The sequence below is a fragment of the Gymnodraco acuticeps genome, unplaced genomic scaffold, assembly GCF_902827175.1.
Source record: "Gymnodraco acuticeps unplaced genomic scaffold, fGymAcu1.1, whole genome shotgun sequence".
Classification (NCBI taxonomy): Eukaryota; Metazoa; Chordata; class Actinopteri; order Perciformes; family Bathydraconidae; genus Gymnodraco; species Gymnodraco acuticeps.
Genome location: NW_022991740.1, coordinates 232167 through 253074, shown reverse-complemented (window position 1 = coordinate 253074; position 20908 = coordinate 232167). Strand labels below are relative to the sequence as shown.

General features: G+C 42.9%; 1 protein-coding gene across 1 annotated transcript in view; it reads left to right on the top strand.

The window, feature by feature from the left end:
- The window catches only part of tln1 (talin 1), a 103362-nt gene that overhangs the window by 8656 nt on the left and 73798 nt on the right, over positions 1–20908 (top strand). Inside the window, 1 exon segment of the mRNA XM_034199128.1 lies at positions 13467–13541. The gene's annotated coding sequence lies outside the window, so the exon portion shown is untranslated.

The window sequence follows — 20908 nt, the reverse complement described above, 5'->3', positions numbered from 1 at the left end:
GCACTAACATCTGTAGCAATGCAGTCAGCAGCAGAGGTGGGGAGAGGCAGGGCTATGGCTTCATCGTTATCAGGAAATGATCGTATAGGACGTACACACGGAGCCGTTTGGCCCCCCAGAGCGTTCCGTCCGCAGATCTATCCACCTTGGGACCCGTTATCGTTTTAGAGGTCCGTTTTCGCTGTTCCGTTACGGCCTCGTGTGAACGAACGGGCCATACGAAAGAGAAAAGTAGCGGATACAACCGTTTGCGTTCCCGTGTAAACAGCACCTTAGTAACTGCACCAGCACTGCATCTATTCATCCTCTTGACCATTAGATACATTCAGATCCTTTACATAATCAATGAAGGGCCTCAATACGTTCTCAAACACATGCTGTCTAGACCTTAATAGATAGGATATCTCCTCCAATGGGAGGCCTGACAGCATCCGTCTCAACCAATGAGTGGCGCTTGGTCTGTGAGCAATACAGGTTTTGGCGTAGAGCAAGTTGAGGTCTTTAAATGTTTGCTCATGTTTACTATATGTTTGGTTCTCTGGATATAAACCCAATAGAAAATGTTGGATCTAGTAAAATCTGTTTTGAAATCATCTTCTCTGTTGTACCTCGTACCTCTTTGTTGTATCGGCATAAATCAAACCGGGGTTACATCATGGAGCATCATCTCCAACAGGTAGCCATAAATAGTCGTAGAAACGCCGCTTAACTCCGTTTGCATTTGGATATTTGTGCCGGTGTTGCAGTATAACTTGAGTCATGACAACTGGCGACATTCTATTATTTTCGTCATAGGAATTCGGGGCGTACATTGAGGACCCATTGTTGACTTACCATGTCGATCGCCTCGTTTGTCGTTTACGTTCATCTTTTGCTATATCTGCCTTCCTAAGATCACTTTGATGCACATTCAGTACTCGTATGTGAGGTTTTGGGTGAGAGGTGGATATCGTGACGCTTACAGGGAGGTATCGAACATTACAAAGTAGGTGACTGTGTGGATGCCTGTTCAAAATATTGCAAACTTGAATAAATCATTTAAATGATATATTTGTGTCCGACTTTCATTTGTACATCGTTCTTAATGTGATGTATAGTAGCTCTGATAGCTGTCCATACCTTCAGACAGCCTAAAAGTAAAACACAAGTTGTTTATTCACAGCCCGAACGCTCAGCGAGTACAGCTACTTGCAATGGGCCTGGTCTACAAGATCCACTACACCTCTATGGTACCCATGTACATGTCAACATTCTTCCCAAAGGTCAAGGAATACCATGATCATAACACCAGAGGGAGCTCCACAAATCATGTGAAACCCAGATTTGGCACAAAAAAGGGGGAATACACGTTTCGCAATTATGCCACATCAAGGTGGAACGCTCTTCCCACAACTGTAAAGGAAAGTAAAACTATACTTACCTTCAAAACCTCTCTTAAAGAGCACCTTCGGGGGAGAGCATTGCAAAACTGGCCCCGGTAATGGTACAAATCTCAACCTGTCGTTCAATGGACAGCTTCCCCCCCCCCCATCTATGTAAATACTCGCATTTTAGACTCTGTTACTAACTGTATATCTGTAGACTTGGTATGTCTTAAATGTCCGGTTAGGATGTATTAGAACGAAATCTAAAATGTAAATTGTAAATAAGCCATCTGTATGTCAAATATGTCTTATATGTCTTAAATGACATGATGAATTGGAAATGGGGGACCCTGATGTAAACAAGACGAAAGTCTTTCTCTGGTCTGCATCCCCTTAACAATTGTATGTTTGAGCTGTACTGTACTGTACCCAATATACAAGCTGTTAATAAACTTTTCAATCAATCAATCAATCAAGCGAGATGACTGGATCACTCATGACAAGTTGTGATCAGCTCCGATTAAATTGTGATATAAATGCTGTAGCTATTCTCCAGGGAGCACGTTTTTTTAATGAAATACCTGTATCCCTCTCATCACAACCAGACTCTACACTGTGCAGGAAAAACAATTACATACATGAAAATAACCTTCATGCATAGGAATGAAACACACAAACTATCTTCCGTGGCTATACTGATATACACAGTAACGGTAAAGCACAGAAACGTAAGTCCAGCGGGGCACACGTTGAATACATATAATACAGTAGTTCTATGCCTTTAAGCCATACGTTTAACCCATAAGAACCCGGACCCATTTCTACTTTTGGGGAAATTAAGGGGAACGTCATTTAGACTAAATAGACCACCTCGAACACATTTCTGACAAGTAACCCCCCCTAGTGTCAAATATCTGAAATGTGACATATGTGTCACATTGGGCTTTAATGGTAAAGTAACTCTTATTTATAACTTCATGAATGAGGATGGTTTTTTGGTTTCCATTTGTTTGAACATACTTTAAATTGAATAATAAAGAATATGTTAACTAAATATAATTGAATCAGTTAAATTAACTGAGCAGATCATAATCATATTTGTAATTGTGCATATATGTCACTCCGGGTTTACTGTGAATGTTTAGGGTTAATGTCCCGATGTGACATCAGTGCCACAGCAATATTTATGGCATTTGTTTCATATCAATTTCATCAATAAATGTTTCTACAACAGGTTAAATGTAATCAGAATCAGAAAAGAGCCGAAGACAGCTTAATGTTTAACAAATGACATGTCATGTAAGCATTTCTATTCTTAAATGGCTTTAATGTTAACTTTAGCAACAAAAAACCTTTCCAAATGTAGCTAGTTCTGTCACATGTGTTAGCCTGGCACATGGACATCTTGGACATGTTGTTATGGGAACACAAAAGCAAATGACAAGGACCATAACCCACCAGACTGTTCAGGGTGTGTCACTTAGGGACTTCATGAGATAAAAAAGGCTAAAGCTGTATAAGGAACTTTCCAGAACATTTAAAGTTCATGTGACACCTGTGTCTAAGCAATTCTGTCTGCACCATGAGGACCCACTGATATAAAATGCTTAACTGTCTAAGTTGCAACCATGCACTTCTTGACATATTTTTGGCTTCATTTATAGAAGGAAAGACAACAGTGATAGTTATGTTTCAGAATAACATTTATTGGAAATTGTTAGAACAATCTCACTGGTCACCGGCTTGAGCTTCAATCTCAGGATCCATGTATTTGTGATCAAAAGTAGGCTAATATAAAAGTAGTGTAGATCATTACATTTCAGAGACAGTAATATTGTAATGTAACGTAGCCTATTACTTAAAAAAGACAGTAATAAGTAATGTACTGTATTACATTTTGGAAGTAACTTGCCCAACACTGCAGATGATCCAGTTATCTCGATGCTGCTTTCGGGCTCTGAATAAACAACTTGTGTTTTACTTTTAGGCTGTCTGAAGGTATGGACAGCTATCAAAGCTACTATACATCACATTAAGAACGATGTACAAATGTTTTATATGTATTCAACGTGTGCCCCGCTGGACTTACGTTTCTGTGCTTTACCGTTACTGTGTATATCAGTATAGCCACGGAAGATAGTTTGTGTGTTTCATTCCCATGCATCAAGGTTATTTTCATGTATGTAATTGTTTTTCCTGCACAGTGTAGAGTCTGGTTGTGATGAGAGGGATACAGGTATTTCATTAAAAAAACGTGCTCCCTGGAGAATAGCTACAGCATTTATATCACAATTTAATCGGAGGTGATCACAACTTGTCATGAGTGATCCAGTCATGTTGATGAGCGTTCGGGCTGTGAATAAACGACTTGTGTTTTACTTTTAGGCTGTCTGAAGGTATGGACAGCTATCAAAGCTACTATACATCACATTAAGAACGATGTACAAATGAAAGTCGGACACAAATATATAATTTAAATGATTTATTCAAGTTTGCAATATTTTGAACAGGCATCCACACAGTCACCTACTTTGTAATGTTCGATACCTCCCTGTAAGCGTCACGATATCCACCTCTCACCCACAACCTCACATACGAGTACTGAATGTGCATCAAAGTGATCTTAGGAAGGCAGATATAGCAAAAGATGAACGTAAACGACAAACGAGGCGATCGACATGGTAAGTCAACAATGGGTCCTCAATGTACGCCCCGGATTCCTATGACGAAAATAATAGAATGTCGCCAGTTGTCATGACTCAAGTTATACTGCAACACCGGCTCCACCACCCTTTATTCCTGTCTATGAGAAGGACAGCTAAGCAGAAGGGCAATGTCACATCGTGTTGCGTCATCAAGAGAACCTGCCATTACGTGTTAAGTTTAGTCACATGAAAATGAACATTGCCCTCAGTGATTGTAATATTAATGTCTCTTCTCTTGTTTCTTGTCCCCCTTTTCGGACATTTGAGTACTAATGTTTTGTCCTGAGATCAGCATTTATTGAGGTAAGTATTGATAGCTACCTACTTACCTTTAGACACTTTTAACACATAGGATGTCAAAGTAACAAAGACAAGGATCCCCGTGAAACTAACTCGGGGAACTGGTAATGTTGGGATGTAGAACTCCTGTTGTTGATGCACACAACACAATGATCCTACAATTGCCACACATTTAAAGCAGCTTGGACAGGATGTGTTCAGCTGGTGGTCTCAAAACAAAGCTTCATTGCAGGGATGTGTTTCCTCACCACCCACCATGTGCCATGTGATCCATAAATCAATCCCCGGCTCGCGCTGAGCTGTAGGAACTATAAAAAAACCGACTGCCTCAGAAGCGTCCTCGTTTCAAAGTAGAAATCCCAATATACCGTTACAGATACATTGCCGGATAAAAAACTAACAACCCCTAACCAGTTCTATCACCAAAAGAAAAAGGTTGCTTGGTCTAATTACCCAAATCTTGTAGTTTCTTGTTTGTTTGACTGTTATTTCACCTGAAGGATTGTCCCTCACTATGTAAAGTATGCCTCTGTTACGAAACATCCCTTCTGTTATAGGGCTGCTCAATTAATCGTATTTTAATCGCAATTACGATTTTGGCTTGCAACGATTATGAAAACAACATAATCGAAATAAAACGATTATTTATTTTATTATTATTTTTTAAATTATTTATTTTATTGGTTTTTCAGTTGAATTATACTTAAAGTTCAGGGTAATTAACAATTTTTTTTCCAATAAATGAAAGTAAATCGTTTTAATAATCGTGATATCTATTATTGACCCAAATAATCGAGATTATGATGTTTGCCATAATCGAGCAGCCCTATCCTGTTTGTATTAAATTCATGAACATTGTATAAGATGCACATCAGAAAACAAATTGGACAATAGGCGCTTTCACACCGGAGTACTTTTCCCTTTTAGTTCCGATAGTTCCTGGGATTTTGCGTTCACACCAAAAGAGAACTTAGTTCATGAGAACTTTTCTCCCCTTTTCAGTCCCTGCTAGAGAGCAGGGACTTTCCTGGGGAGACAAAAGTTCCAATTTCTGATTGGCTGGGCGAATTGAAAACCACGCCCCGTAAAAAACATTATTAACATTAGCCCTGCGCACCAACGGAGAGAGACTAACTTATGGCAACACAACAAAAACATGGGAGCGGTGGAGATGAGGAGGTGTCGGCGTTCTGACGATTTACTCGGAAGGCTTCAGTAGAAGCTGCTTCTACTGAAGCCAGTCCAACTCCGGGGACTTCCGGCCGGGGACTTGGGGTGGCAGTATACGCCGTGAAGTTGTTTGCGGCCTGCCAGTAAACCCAAAGCAGCAGAAGAAGAAGAAGTGACATCAGCGGCTCCCTCAGGCACTTATTCCGGTGTGAACACGATTTACTAGATAGTTCCAGGAAATAAAAGTTACGGGAACTATTCCTGGGAAAAGTACTTGTTGTGAAAGCGCCTATTGTATACCGTTCCCTTATTGCAAATAATACTACTCCCTGTAACTGCAAGTATATTTCATTGCAACTGGTGACATGTCTTCTAAATAGAAAACTAACAATCCCAAAGTGAGCTTTTGAAAATACGGTGGCAGCCCTCTTTCTAAAATAGGCACAGCACAGTGGGCTGAGTAACCCAAAGACACCACATGATGTTGTTTTGGGATCACAAGTCGGATGGTTGGACAGAAGAGATGAGCTCTCCCTCTCAGATATACGTTGTAACAAGATGTCAGCGGTTAAACCCAGTACTCGGTTTCTTTAGCTTGTGTAGAGAGTTTATTTTAGGAAGCTTTGCAATTGCTTTAGATTTGATTTGATTGTTCAAAAGTGACTTAATGAATAAGCAGGATATGTGCAGAGCTGCAGAGAGATCTGAAGTATTTGTTACTGCATTTCTCTCGTTGTATATGAAATTGAAAGGGGATTGTTGGTCTACATCTCCCACTTTGATAGATGAGGAGATACAAAACAACGCTCTATTGAAAATGTATGCACAGTTTAATGAAAAAGCTAGTGTGGTTTTTTTATGATCAAAGCGTGTTTTACACCTCTTTGAGATGAATACTGGGGGTTTAATAAGGAGTGAGCTATTCTTGTATAATTCAATAGGTCAGCATGGCAGCCCCATCATGTTGTTGACTCTTCGACAGCAGGTAAACACAGCTGCATGTAACAGATGAGTGTGATGGATTAAGGTGTGCCAGGTATAGTGAGCCCTGTAATAAGGACTTACTGTATTCACTCCTGTTATCTATTTCAGGAGCAGCAACTGTGTCTGCTCAACTTTGACACGTATGTGGAAAGACTTCCTTTGGCAGCAGAGTGGGGCCAAAGGGGAAGCTGACTGGCCAAATGTTATTTATTCACAAATAGAGGTATTGTTAAAGCTATATTTTTGTAGAAAAGTTCAGCGATAACGTGGTTATGTCGGTTAACCTGGAAGTTAGCGTCGCTATAGGGTCCCTCCACAAACAGCAATGGGGATTTTCCCATTGGATTTTAGAACATTGCTGAAATAAGACCAGTGGCAAAGACATGTTTTGTTCAGCAGGATAATCTCCATCTATTAACACAACTTTTAGGATTTTGTTTTCAAGCGAATGCAGAAATTAGGAGTGAAAAAGCTAACGTTATAGGCTACACACCATCACAGTGGCATCACCACCGCTAAGCTAAAGGTGGCTAACGTTGCCTCATGATGTTTAGTGGTTTCATTTAGACACTTGTTTGCAACCGCTGTTTTTATCACGAATAGAAGTTCGGACATTCACAAGTGGGATATTTACAGATGTATGTTATGTCGTAGAACAAAACATGTCAATCTCTTGAGCTTGTGTTAACCACAGATCCTATTTCAGGCATATAACCACAAACACCCTAAAGCGACATTGAATTCAAGACGTGGGAAAAAGTAAAATAATAACACATTTACAGGTATCAGGAGGACTCATTCCTGCAGTACTATTTAGCAGTCTTTATAGGCCTCCAGAAGGAGCAGTGCCCATATGGGAAAGCAACTGTTCTAAGTCTTTAGTATGATGCCACTTGTTGTGTTGATGGTGGTGCAGTGTGCTGTGACGGTGCAGCAGGGCAGATATGGACGCCTCCATCACACAGGATGTTCGAGTGCAGCGTGGAACCGAGACCTTAGTGTGTGCTCCGCAGTGTGTGTGAACTCGTGGTCAGCTGTTGTGCACCACATCTTGTTTTATTTCTGCAACATCGCCTTACAGACAACACCTCTATACTTTTAGTAAAGGGAGTAACAGGCGATATTTACCTTTTTAATCTCTTGAAGGTACACAAAGATATAGGGATACAACTAATAGCTTTCTATGTTAGAGAACAACAATTACTTTAAGAGAAATGATTTTTAGATATGTTACTGATATACTATTGTGGTATTCATTATTAAGGAAAGTCCTTCCACTTCTGGTACGTCACTGCAGTGCTGGGGATCACTTGGGATACCTTGGTGTGTGTGAAACATGCAGTAACTCTATCAACACTGTGTAGTGGATAAAGCTCATGTCACAGAGGCTTGTTAAATACTGCTCTGATGTGCTGAACCTCCACACTGTTTGCTAACGGCACACTTTGGCACACCATTGACTAATTTCCTTCTCCTTCCACTGCGGCCAGACTGTGATGGTGATATTATGTTATTGTGATTAGATGGCACACTTTGGGAAGGTGGTGTACTGACCATTTAACCAAAGCCACGATACAACCTTTCAAATGCTATTCTGAGAAGTCTTCGTCCTCCTCCCTCACAGAAGATAGCACCAGGTGGCAGCTTGGAATTAGAACAATGTGGTTTTACTGTGAAACAAGTGCATCAAAATGAAAGTTTTTACATATTTGTTTTGCCATATTTTGGAATAACAGCCAGGACAGTGGTGAAGTGATGGGAAATGAGGTGAGAAGAGGATAAAATAAAGCTGATAGAATACAGATGAGGAGACGAACGCCTATGTGGACAGTGGATTGAAAAAGTGACGTTTACCTGTGATAGCTGTGGCAGTGTGTGCTCAAGAGAAATGGATCCCCTGAACTCTTCCTGCAGAGGACCTGGGAGTCAAATAGTTGTAACATTGACTTTCATGGCAACAGTGTGAATTCAATATATCTAATATTCTTCTTGGCCTAACCTAATTTCAGGTTAGTAGGCGGAGGGGAGGAGTGTGTGGAAGAGAAACTCACTCAAGGGAACACAGGGATTTTAGGCTTTGCAGACCATTGACATGCACAAACACCTAATATAATACACTATAGGGAAGGGAAAACCAAAAATGTATAATAGGGCCTCTTCAAATATTTTCATTATTAACATATTTGAGGATTATATTCCCACATTTGACTAAAGCCAGTGAGAATATCAACATGTTACTTGCCTTGGTCTGTTGGGGCAACACATGTACTCTAATATTCTGAAACTGCACTGTACTGTAAGCTTCAGGCACTGTGGCATAGTACAGACTTTTGGGCAGAGGATCTACTTTACCACACGCTGCACTTATCAGCCCAGGCGAGCAGATGGGCAAGAAGCATTTTTCGCTCTGCCATAATAAGATAAGAAGGCATTGTAGTATTCCTCTGGTTGTAAACGGACAGTTCCCCCAACACACGGCTGGACTGACGGACATGAGATAGAGTATCTGCCTGCTGACAGGACAGGATGACCGTTGCCTGCTGTCACTTTACTCTGGAAGTCTGTGAACTGACGGGAAGTGAAGTCCGCTAACTAAGGTCTCTGAGCACTGATGATGCAGCCGCTAGCAGACTGTATTTGATGCTACATGTAGACGTTTGTTACTGAACACATTTTGACTTGTCATAAAGCAAACACAGCATGTGCACTTACTTATAATGATGGCTTAGTTTCATTCAAAGGACATTTAGAAATGTAGGTGTTCTTTCTGTTCATACATTGTAAGGTTAATGCTGAGATTGGGTCAATAACACACACAGCTGTCAGACACAAAGAACCGCTGGTGCTGGAGGACTGAAATTGAATGCACCCAATGTTCAGGGTTTTAGTTACCAGCCTGTGTTTGCCCCGGTAAATATTACAATTCTTCTCTTTGGTCAATTTAAGAAAGGTATCCCTCCCAGTGTGGTTTTGACGTGTGTTGAAATGTCATCCAATCAAGAGAAATCTTCAGAATCAGAAATCCTTTTATTGTCCCACAGTAAATGTACATTGTTACAACAATAGGTTGGCAGTATATATAGAGACAAAAGTAAAACACTATTAAGTAAAAAGGCAGGCATGCACATAATAATCAAATACAAATGTCATTAATGTGCATTCAAGGTAAAGTAGCAGTGCTATAAAAAAAACAAGTGCAACAGCCAGATAACAATAGTACAAGTATATATTGCATAGAGTGGTTTTACCTATTTTTGTTTAAGCACAACACAATATGTAGCAGACAGAAATAATAACCGTAAAATAGTTCAGTATTATTGCACAACAGTGGTGTCAGTCTGTGTTGCTGTGTGTGGTGGTCTACCGTCATTATGAACACTGTTACTGTGTGTGTGTGTGTGTGTGTGTGTGTGTGTGTGTGTGTGTGTGTGTGTGTGTGTGTGTGTGTGTGTGTGTGTGTGTGTGTGTGTGTGTGTGTGTGTGTGTGTGTGTGGGTGTGTGGGTGTGTGGGTGTGTGTGTGTTTGTAGACATCCAGGTCGTGACCCCATGTGACCCATATACACACACGCTGTTAGCGGAAGTTGAAAGCCTCACACGGGTGATAATATCGGCTGGCATGTTGCTGTCAGATTCTCACCAGCCTCAGAAGTGCTTTGCGGGTTGACCTTTAGTTTACAGTTTGTATCAAAGTCCTGTTCACCTCAGACATACTGAAACACAAAAAGCAAAACAGTATTTTTAAGTTAGCGTAACTTAAGAACCAGCTAGTTGCTCATTTTCCCCCCTCTTTCACAAATAAAGAGGTCTAGGTTATACCCTCCTCACGCCCTAAGGTTTGAAGGCAAGGCAAGTTTATTTATATAGCACCTTTCAACACAAGGCAATTCAAAGTGCTTTACAAAGACATTAAGAAAATGGCATTTAAAATCAGTCATTAAAAAGAAAAGATAATAAAATAAACATTAAAAGAAAAAATACATGGATAAAAGTTACAGGGCAGTTTAAGATGTGAATAGTTCAATTAAAAGCAGCGACAAAAAGAAAAGTCTTTAGTCTGGATTTAAAAGTAGTCAGAGTTGCAGCGGACCTGCAGTTTTCAAGAGTGAAGAATGGACTCGGGTCTACATCAGGCTTTTCTTGCTTTTAACGTTGAACATAAATAAGACCATGCAACTGTCCTTAGACACATCAAGTGGCTTTTTGGAGAATTAGAAAGTCCAATGCATGCTGGGACATTTTTTTTCATTTTTCCAACAGCCATTTACGATACCTGTTTCACGGGTCTGAGTAGGAAAATGACATTTAATATCAAATAGGAAATGTCGTTTCCATGTCCCACGCCGAGAGGCCTTCTGGTATGCAATCTACTGCACATACATTTTTCAAAATTGTGAATAAACTTTGCATTCAATATCATAGACCCAAACATAATGCATCAACGTTGACATGCTATTAAGCCACATCAATTGGCCTACAGTATGTCCAGCTACCTGACATCTTTTCTGTGCTCCAAGCTCATCAGTTATTCTTCAGCTACAACGACGTGGGCCAAAATGTATTTGAAAACCTAAATGAATATGAGTGCATGATCAAAATTCTCAAGGGGTCAGATTTGGGTCCCTTGAGTTTAACATGAATACACTACAGCATTTCTATTGGAAGAAAGGGAAATCCCTATGTGGGTTAGGGTTAGGGTTAGGGTTAGGGTTAGGGTTAGGGGTGGGTGTTTTATATTGTACATGCTTATTCATAGTGACGTGCACAAATAAACATATCTTTCATACAAATCTTTTCAGTGTCCGTTGTGTACTGGGTAAGCATGTTGAACATCTGAGTGGTCATGAATCTGAGACTCTTCCCACTGGCTGCCCTCTCTCTGTACGGCTAAACCAGCTGATGATGCTCAAGTCTCAGGACGAGTCGTAGCACGCTGTTACTCTGACAAACTGAGAGCGTAATGTTCAGCATCCCCAGAGTTTTATCTTTTTCGACACACACTCACTCAATCCTGGGCTGTTAAATCCTACTTAGATTAGAGGAATTATAAAAAAGTGTACACAGTTGCAAAAGTCTTTTATTTATTGAAAGAACACAACTTTATAAAAATCCAACCAAGCGTTTAAAGCCAGTAATATTTTTGAAACAAATACAAGCACATCGGCTGCCAAGCAACAAATGAAACTAACCAGTGAAGTAATATCTTTATTTATTGTAAAATGACAGGTTATGCATTGAAGAGATGTTTCATGGGGCAGTCGAATGTGTACGATAAAAGCCCTGAGACACATTACATTACACTTGTTAGACGCTTTTATCCAAAGCAACTTACATACTCAGTACTGTGGGAAATCCCTACAGGAGCCATTTGTAGCTGACCCTGCTGTAGTGGGGTTTGAACCTGTGACCCCCTGATCCCAACACCAACGCACTAGTCCACACGCCTCCCACACAGATATCACAGAACAAGGCGAGATACTGTGAAAAGAGTCACCACTTATTTACACACATTGAAGCATTGAGTGGTGCTTTTACTTGAAACTCTGCCTCACTGAAGTTCTCCAGGATTTCCCCGGCCGTACTGATGGTGATTGGCTGCTGTGGACTTCAGTGGACTCTTCCTCATTTCTTAGTAATTACTGTTGTGACTCAGCACTTCCTCTTTCAGTCGGGGTGGAGTGGGGAGCAGGGAGCATTTGCAGAACAAGACTTCAGACTTTCTCTCAGTCTTTGACTTGGTACTAATGACCTAATACTAAGCGAAGTGGCAAACGGGGAAATATGTGTATTTTTAAAAGTAATTATACTGAAATGCAACCAATGTGACATACAGACCTGAATAAGCTTTATATGAGTCGCCTCTTATCTTCCCTTAAGCCAAACAAAGTGTCCTTACATTCACCGCAGACAGGATACATTGCTCCCAGCTGAATCATAGCTGCAGTATACAGATAGTTGAAATGCCCTTTTATGGCATCGAAAGGCTTTTTTGCAACAGGAAATGACCTCGGTTCATGTGAGTAAGGTCTTACAAGAACCATGTCTCAGCAGAGTGAGTGTGTGTGTACGTGTGTGTGTGTGGGGATGAAGCCCCTGACAGTTAGAGTAACTGCACAGAATCAACTCAGAGCCCTGCTGTGTATCGGCATGTTACAGCCAGGGGCCTGAAGTGTGTTCAAACACGTTGGTGGACCATTAAAATATTTGCAAGAGCTGACATAGCTTGACTTGTATCAGAGCTTCTGAATTGTAATACTTTTGGACAATTTTTGAGGATACATTCAATGTTTTCCTGAACTTTATTAGAATTTCTGAACATATATATATTATAATAGATCATGGGCGTCCACCAATCAGGGGTGTGGTTCAATCCTCAGAGAAAGATACCTTACCCCAAATTACTTCCTTAGGCTTTGAAGTGTATGGAAGTCACTTTAGATCAGGGGTCTCAAACTAATTTCAGTTCAGGGGCCACATACAGCTGATGTCAAGTACAATCATAGCATATTAACCTTTAGATAACCACAACTCCAACTTGTTTTAGTGCAAATAAGTACATTTTGAAAATCAAATGAACTATCTTTTTACAAATACAATTATTTTACATTCATGTGTGTAGTAATCCTATCACACCACCATACAAACTAAAGTGGGAACTAGTAAGGAAGAAGGTTAAGTTATCCCTCTGCCGTATAAATGTATATTAATTAAACTTACAAAAAGACATCAAAGTTGTGAAATGTGCAGTTATTTAATCTTCTCTGTAATTCGTACACTTTGGAGGCTCCCCTGCTTTAGATAGATGTGTCTGCTAAAGGAAATGTAGTTAATGATTGCAAGACTCTGGAGGGTCTGATTTGTGTGTTATGATTGGTCAAGAAAATGTAAGAGCATGTGTCATATGTCAGTACATGATTGTAACTTGGTCTGTTTTCCTTTCTTTAGCCAGAGGAAAAGAGAAAGCCAGAGCTCAGCATCTGACGGGCAGGAGGGCTGTCACTGAACACCCCTTTACATCAGGTAACACTGCTTTCTACTTTAAATACACTTTAAACATTAAAAGTAAGCTGAAAACAAGCAGCTGTATCTTCAATTGTATTGCCCACATTGAAAGTAGGTTTAAATGTGAGTTAGGGCTGTGCAATATTTACATTTTGAATCATTAATATGAAACTAGACCATGTCGTTCATCTTGCTTATCGTAACAACCTAAGTGTGGTCTTTTCCTTGTTTTGAGAGGCTGCACAGTGTGGGGATTTAATTTTCTGAAATGACTCATCAAAACCACATCACAGATGACATTTTCTACATATTCTCTCTATGAAAATATCTTGGAAAGAACCAGCGGTCAACCAAACAATATTGTCGCAATATCAGTATCGAAGTTATTTGGTCCAGAATATTGTGATATATGATTTTGTCCATGTTACCATCAGTGGCAGCTGGTGGAAAATATTTTTGGTGGGGCTGTTGATATAGTGAGTAACATGACCCCTTAAATTAGGACTTCTGGTGATGTAATGGCGCGTTTCCAGTGCAGCGCAGAGCTCGCTTTAATGCTGCGTTCAGACCGGACGCGATGCGAATATTCGCTTCGCTCTAAACGCTCCTATCGCATCGCTCTAGTCGCTCGAGTTTCACCGCGGCTGCCAGCTGTGTTTACTCGCATCATTCAAACAAGACGCGCTGGCTCGGGAGCTACAACTACAACAAAATGAACATATTTTACCGTGATTAAATTGTAATACACGTTTCTAAATGATGCCGAAGTAACAACATACTGATACCGGTTAGTAAAAAACATGAATTAATGCTTTGAGTCTGCAGACAGACGGCAGGCGGAAAACCTTTTAGAATGCTTGTTTTCTGAATGGAGCTTGGCTAAGCTAACGTTATATATGTTCCGACCGTCCACACTCACAACAACGGCCTATACAGACATAAATAAACCAGCGACTGTATTCTCCATGACACAGACAGTCTGTGGTTTGTACTTGTTTAACTTTTGTCTAGTTTCTGAACAGATCGTATCTGTCCCCGGCTGTTTGAAGAGCAAGCATGGGAAACAAAAGATAGCATTTACCTGTTTGCATCCAGCTAGCCTCGTTGATACGTTTTGTCTTTTTCACGAGCTTGCTGTGATATATACAAATCGGGTTGGTCCGGTCCAAGGTCTTTAAGTATCAATTTATCTCCCAAACTTCTCCTTTGGAAAGGATTGGAGAGTAGCTCTTGCACGAAATTGGGTGCGGACCGAGGTCCGGCGACTCCACCTGCACACCATTCTAAATACTGCGTCACCTTGGTCACTCACGAGTCTAAAAAACAACTCACGTCACGTAAGCAACGTGGGCGCCAACGTGAGCGCCCTCGTGACCAAAATATTTGACGGCGCTGATTGGCTGAAATTATGTTTCGGCGGCACAGTTTACTATTGAGACTTTTGCAACGTGTTGGTTGCTGCTGTTTGTCTCGGGGGCTCCGCCCGGTAATGATAAACTAATGCCATGGGCAAGGCCAGGCAGGAAACATGTGACTTATCAGTAACTTTAGACATCGTAACACACTTTTAAACGAGATTTTATTGTAGATTATACATTTTACTGATACCAATTGTATGATATTTACCTTGTTCATTAAAAATTAAAATTACATTTTTTTTAAAATATATATTTTTTTAATATATATTTTTTAATTTAATATATTTTTTAATATATATTTTTTAATGTGGGAAGAGGTGGGGAGGCGCCCTTAGCGCCCCTATGGGCCGGCCGCCACTGGTTACCATATATATGTCACATACATATCTTGTGTCAAAAACTCTTCAGTGTAAATGTATTGACTATCTACAACAAAAATGTCAAATGTCACTCATTGAAGTATAATAACAAACCTAAGAGCAAGTTCCCCTTCATGGATCTTGTGTCAGTCTTTAGGAACGGACAGATAAAAAGGCATTTTGTCTCTTGGTGTATGAAACTACATTACCCAGTATTCACTTTGATAGCTGTGTTATCCTGAGATCTGATCCCCTCCCTGCTGCATCCGCCTGTCATCAAGCAGGGAGCAGAACAAGGAGGAGGAACTGATAGTGAGACAGTGTTGGCAGGATGTGGGGGGGGGGGGGTCTGTGTTGTGACATCCAATCCCTGAGAGCCATGAGGCCGACACATGCTGTTGTTTCCTCACTGCACGCTGTCACTCTGCAGCCAACGGGTCATTTCCAATCAGAGGTGGAGAAGTACTCAGACCTTGTACTTTGGTAAAAGTATAAGTACTCAGATATTGTACTTGGGTAAAAGTAGAAGTACTCAGATATTGTACTTGGGTAAAAGTAGAAGTACTCAGATCTTGTACTTGAGTAAAAGTAGAAGTACTCAGATCTTGTACTTGAGTAAAAGTAGAAGTACTCAGATCTTGTACTTGGGTAAAACTAGAAGTACTCAGATATTGTACTTGGGTAAAAGTAGAAGTACTCAGATCTTGTACTTGGATAAAAGTAGAAGTACCCAGATCTTGTACTTGAGTAAAAGTAGAAGTACTCAGATCTTGGACTTGAGTAAAAGTAGAAGTACTCAGATATTGTACTTGAGTAAAAGTAGAAGTACCCAGATCTTGTACTTGAGTAAAAGTAGAAGTTACCCAGATCTTGTACTTGGGTAAAAGTAGAAGTACTCAGATATTGTACTTGAGTAAAAGTAGAAGTATTCAGATCTTGTACTTGGTAAAAGTAGAATTACTCATATATTAACTTGGGGTAAAAGTAGAAGTACTCAGATATTGTACTTGGGTAGAGTAGAAGTACTCAGATGTTGTACTTGGGTAAAAAGTAGAAGTACTCAGATCTTGTAACTATGGGTAAAAGTAGAAGTACTCATATATTGTACTTGGGTAAAAGTAGAAGTACGCAGATCTTGTTATTGGGTAAAAGTAGAAGTATTCAGATCTTGTACTTGGGTAAAAGTAGAAGTACTCATATATTGTACTTGGGTAAAAGTAGAAGTACTCAGATATTGTACTTGAGTAAAAGTAGAAGTACTCAGATATTGTACTTGGGTAAAAGTAGAAGTACTCAGATCTTGTACTTGAGTAAAAGTAGAAATACTCAGATATTGTACTTGGGTAAAAGTAGAAGTACTCAGATCTTGTACTTGAGTAAAAGTAGAAGTACCAGAGTGTAGGAATACTCTGTTACAGTAAAAGTCCTGCATTCAAAATGTTACTCAAGTAAAGTATTAGTAAAGTCAAAGTCAACTTTATTGTGAATCTTTCAGTTGTGCGTACATACAGATCGAAATACCGTTTCCCACAATCCCGAATACAAAAACAAATATATATAAAAATTAGGGCTGTCAGTCGATTAAAATATTTAATCGCGATTAATCGCAAATTAATCGCACATTTTTTATCTGTTCTAAATGTACCTTAGAGGAATGTTTTTCAAGTTTGGAATACTCTTATCAACATATGAGTGGACAAATATGCTTTATCCATCCATTCATTCATCTTCTCCCACTTATCCGTGGTCGGGTCGCGGGGGTAGCAGTTCCAGCAGAGAGCCCCAAACTTTCTTTTCCCTGGCGACATCAACCAGCTCTGACTGGGGGATCCCAAGGCGCTCCCAGGCCAGAGAAGAGATATAATCCCTCCACCTGGTCCTAGGTCTACCCCTTGGTCTCTTCCCAGCTGGACCTGCCTGGAACACCTCCCTAGGGAGGCGCCCAGGTGGCATCCTAACTAGGTGCCCGAACCACCTCAACTGGCTCCTTTCGACGCGAAGGAGGAGCGGCTCAACTCCGAGTCCCTCCCTGATGACCGAACTTCTCACCTTATCCCTAAGGGAGACACCAGCCACCCTGCGGAGAAAACCCATCTCGGCCGCTTGTATCCGCAATCTCATTCTTTCGGTCATGACCCATCCTTCATGACCATAGGTGAGGGTAGGAACGAAAATGGCCCGGTAGACAGAGAGCTTTGCCTTCTGGCTCAGCTCCCTTTTCGTCACAACGGTGCGGTAAAGCGACTGCAGTACCGCTCCCGCTGCTCCGATTCTCCGGCCCATCTCACGCTCCATTGTTCCCTCACTCGAGAACAAGACCCCGAGATACTTGAACTCCTTCACTTGGGGTAAGGACTCATTCCCTACTTGGAGTGGACAGTCCATCGGTTTCCTGCTGAGAACCATGGCCTCAGATTTGGAGGTGCTGATCCTCATCCCAGCCGCTTCACACTCGGTTGCGAACCGATCCAGTGAGTGCTGAAGGTCGCAGACCGATGAAGCCAATAGAACCACATCATCTGCAAAAAGCAGTGGTGCAATCCTTAGTCCACCGAACTGCAGACCCCCTCCCCCATGACTACGCCTCGAAATCCGATCCATGTATATTACAAACAGGATTGGTGACAAAGCGCAGCCCTGGCGGAGGCCAACCCTCACCGGAAATGGGTCCGACTTACTGCCGAGGACCCGGACACAGCTCTCGCTTTGGGAGTACAGAGATTGGATTGCCCTGAGTAGAGACCCCCTCACCCCATACTCCCGCAGCACCTCCCACAGTAACTCCCTGGGAACTCAGTCATACGCCTTCTCCAAGTCTACAAAACACATGTAGACCGGATAAGCGTACTCCCAGGCCCCCTCCAGGATCCTTGCGAGAGTAAAAAGCTGATCTGTCGTTCCACGACCAGGACGGAATCCGCATTGTTCCTCCTCAATCTGAGGTTCGACAATCGGCCTGACCCTCCTTTCGAGTACCTTAGAGTAAACTTTCCCGGGGAGGCTGAGCAGTGTGATGCCTCTGTAATTGGCACACACCCTCTGATCCCCCTTTTTAAAAAGGGGAACCACCACCCCGGTCTGCCACTCCTTCGGTACTGTTTCCGACTTCCACGCAACGTTGATGAGACGTGTCAACCATGACAGTCCCTCAACACCCAGAGCCTTCAGCATTTCCGGGCGGATCTCATCCACCCCCGGGGCTTTGCCACTGTGGAGTTGTTTGACGACCTCAGTGACCTCCCCCCGGGAGATTGGTGTTGATCCCCCGTCATACTCCAGCTCTGCCTCTAACATAGAGGGCGGAGTTGTCGGGTTCAGGAGTTCCTCAAAGTGTTCCTTCCAACGCCCTAACACTCCATCAGTTGAGGTCAACAACGTCCCATCCTTACTGTACACAGCTTGGATGGTTCCCTGCTTCCCCCTCCTGAGGTGTCGGACAGTTTTCCAGAACAACTTTGGTGCCGCCCGAAAGTCCTTCTCCATGTCTTCTCCGAACTTCTCCCAAACCCGCTGCTTTGCCTCGGCCACGGATGAGGCTGCTGCCCTTCGGGCCTGTCGGTACCTTGCAACTGCCTCGGGAGTCCCCCGGGATAACAAATCCCTGAAGGCCTCCTTCTTCAGTCGGACGGCTTCCCTGGACCACCGGTGTCCACCAGGAGGTTCGATGGTTACCGCCCCTTGAGGCACCTAGGACCTTGAGACCACAGCTCCCCGCCGCGGCTTCGGCAATAGAGGCTTTGAACACCGACCACTCTGCTTCAATGTCCCCAACCTCCACAGGAATGCCCGAAAAGCTCCGCCGGAGGTGTGAGTTGAAGGCCTCCTGAACTTGGGCCTCCTCCAGATGTTCCCAGTTCACCCGAACTACACGTTTGGGCTTACCAGGTCTATCCAGAGTCTTCCCCCGCCACTCGACCCAACTCAACACCAGATGGTGATCAGTTGACAACTCCGCCCCTCTCTTTACCCGAGTGTCCAAAACATACGGCCTCAGATCCGATGATACGATAACGAAATCGATCATGGACCTTCTGCCTAGGGTGCTCTGGTACCATGTACACTTATGAGCATCCTTATGTTCGAACATGGTGTTTGTTATGGCCAATCCATGACTAGCACAGAAGTCCAGTAACAAACCACCATTCCGGTTCAAATCAGGGGGGCCGTTCCTCCCAATCACGCCCCTCCAAGTGTCTCCATCATTGCCCACATGTGCGTTGAAGTCTCCCAGCAAGATTAAAGAGTCCCCTTCAGGAGCCCCATACAGGACTCTTTCCAGGGTCTCCAAGAAGGCTATATACTCTGAACTGCTGTTGGGTGCATAAGCACACACAACAGTCAGAGTTTTCCCCCCATAACCCGCAGGCGTAGGGAGGCGACCCTCTCGTCCACTGGGGTAAACTCCAACAACGAAGCACCTAACCGGGGACTTGTGAGTATCCCCACACCCGCCCGGCGCCTCACACCTTGAGCAACTCCGGAGAAGAATAGAGTCCAACCCCTATCCAGAAGTAAGGTTCCAGAGCCGACGCTGTGCGTAGAGGTGAGCCCAACCAGATCCAACTAGTAACGCTCCACCTCCTGCACAAGCTCCGGCTCCTTCCCCCCCAGAGAGGTGACCTTCCACGTCCCCAAAGCCAGCTTTTGTCGCCCGGATCTGGTCCGTCGAGACCCTCCGCTTTCACTGCCACCCTTCTGGCAGCGCACCTGACCCCATCGCTGTTTTCCGTAGGTGGTGGGCCCGCGGGACGGAGAAGCGTAGGTGTTGCCCACGTTGCCTTTTCGGGCTGGGCCCGGCCGGGCTCCGTGGCAAGCCCGGCCACCAGACGCTCGCCGACGAGTCCTCCTTCCAGAAGGGGACCCCGGGCTTCCTCCGGGCCGGGTATCCTCACTTCTTGTATCGTCTTTCATGAGGTCTTTTGAACCAATCTTAGTCTGGCCCCTTGCCTGAGACCAATTTGCCATGGGAGACCCTACCAGGAACACAAGGTTCCAGACAACACAGCCCCCAGGTTCATCAGGGCACACAAACCTCTCTACCATGGTGCGAGAGTGCGCGCGCGCGTGCGTGCGCGCGTGTGATGGATCGTTGGAGCTATGTGCAACTCAAGGCATATGCTCGAACGGGAGCTGCCTGGACGCTGCAATCATGTTGCACTATCCGTGCTGAGTGTGCTGACTTTTCGTACAATGTCCCACTGTCTGGCTTCCTGCATAAAGTCAAGTGCTCGGCGCAGTTGTGGCGAAATATCGCTCCTCTGTTTTCATTTAAACAGCTCCTTATATCCGTTAGCGCAGCTAGCTAGCACCAGATGCTAACAACAACAATACAGGTAAGGTCTCTCTCTCGCTCGCTCGGGCCACACATACACGCACCCTCCCGGTCCTCCCAGTAGCCAGTCGGTGCCTGCCGGTGAGCGTGGAAGTGTGGTCTGCCACAAGCGGGCGGCAGGAGCGGGGCTGTCAGCATCAGCTTGTAGATGGTATTTTAAACTCGATGCGCTCTGAAACTACGGGGCGGCCGAGGACAAAAAATACACATGCGTTAATCGCGTTAAAATAATTAGTGGCGCTAATTTTTAACGCGTTATTAACTTGACAGCCCTAA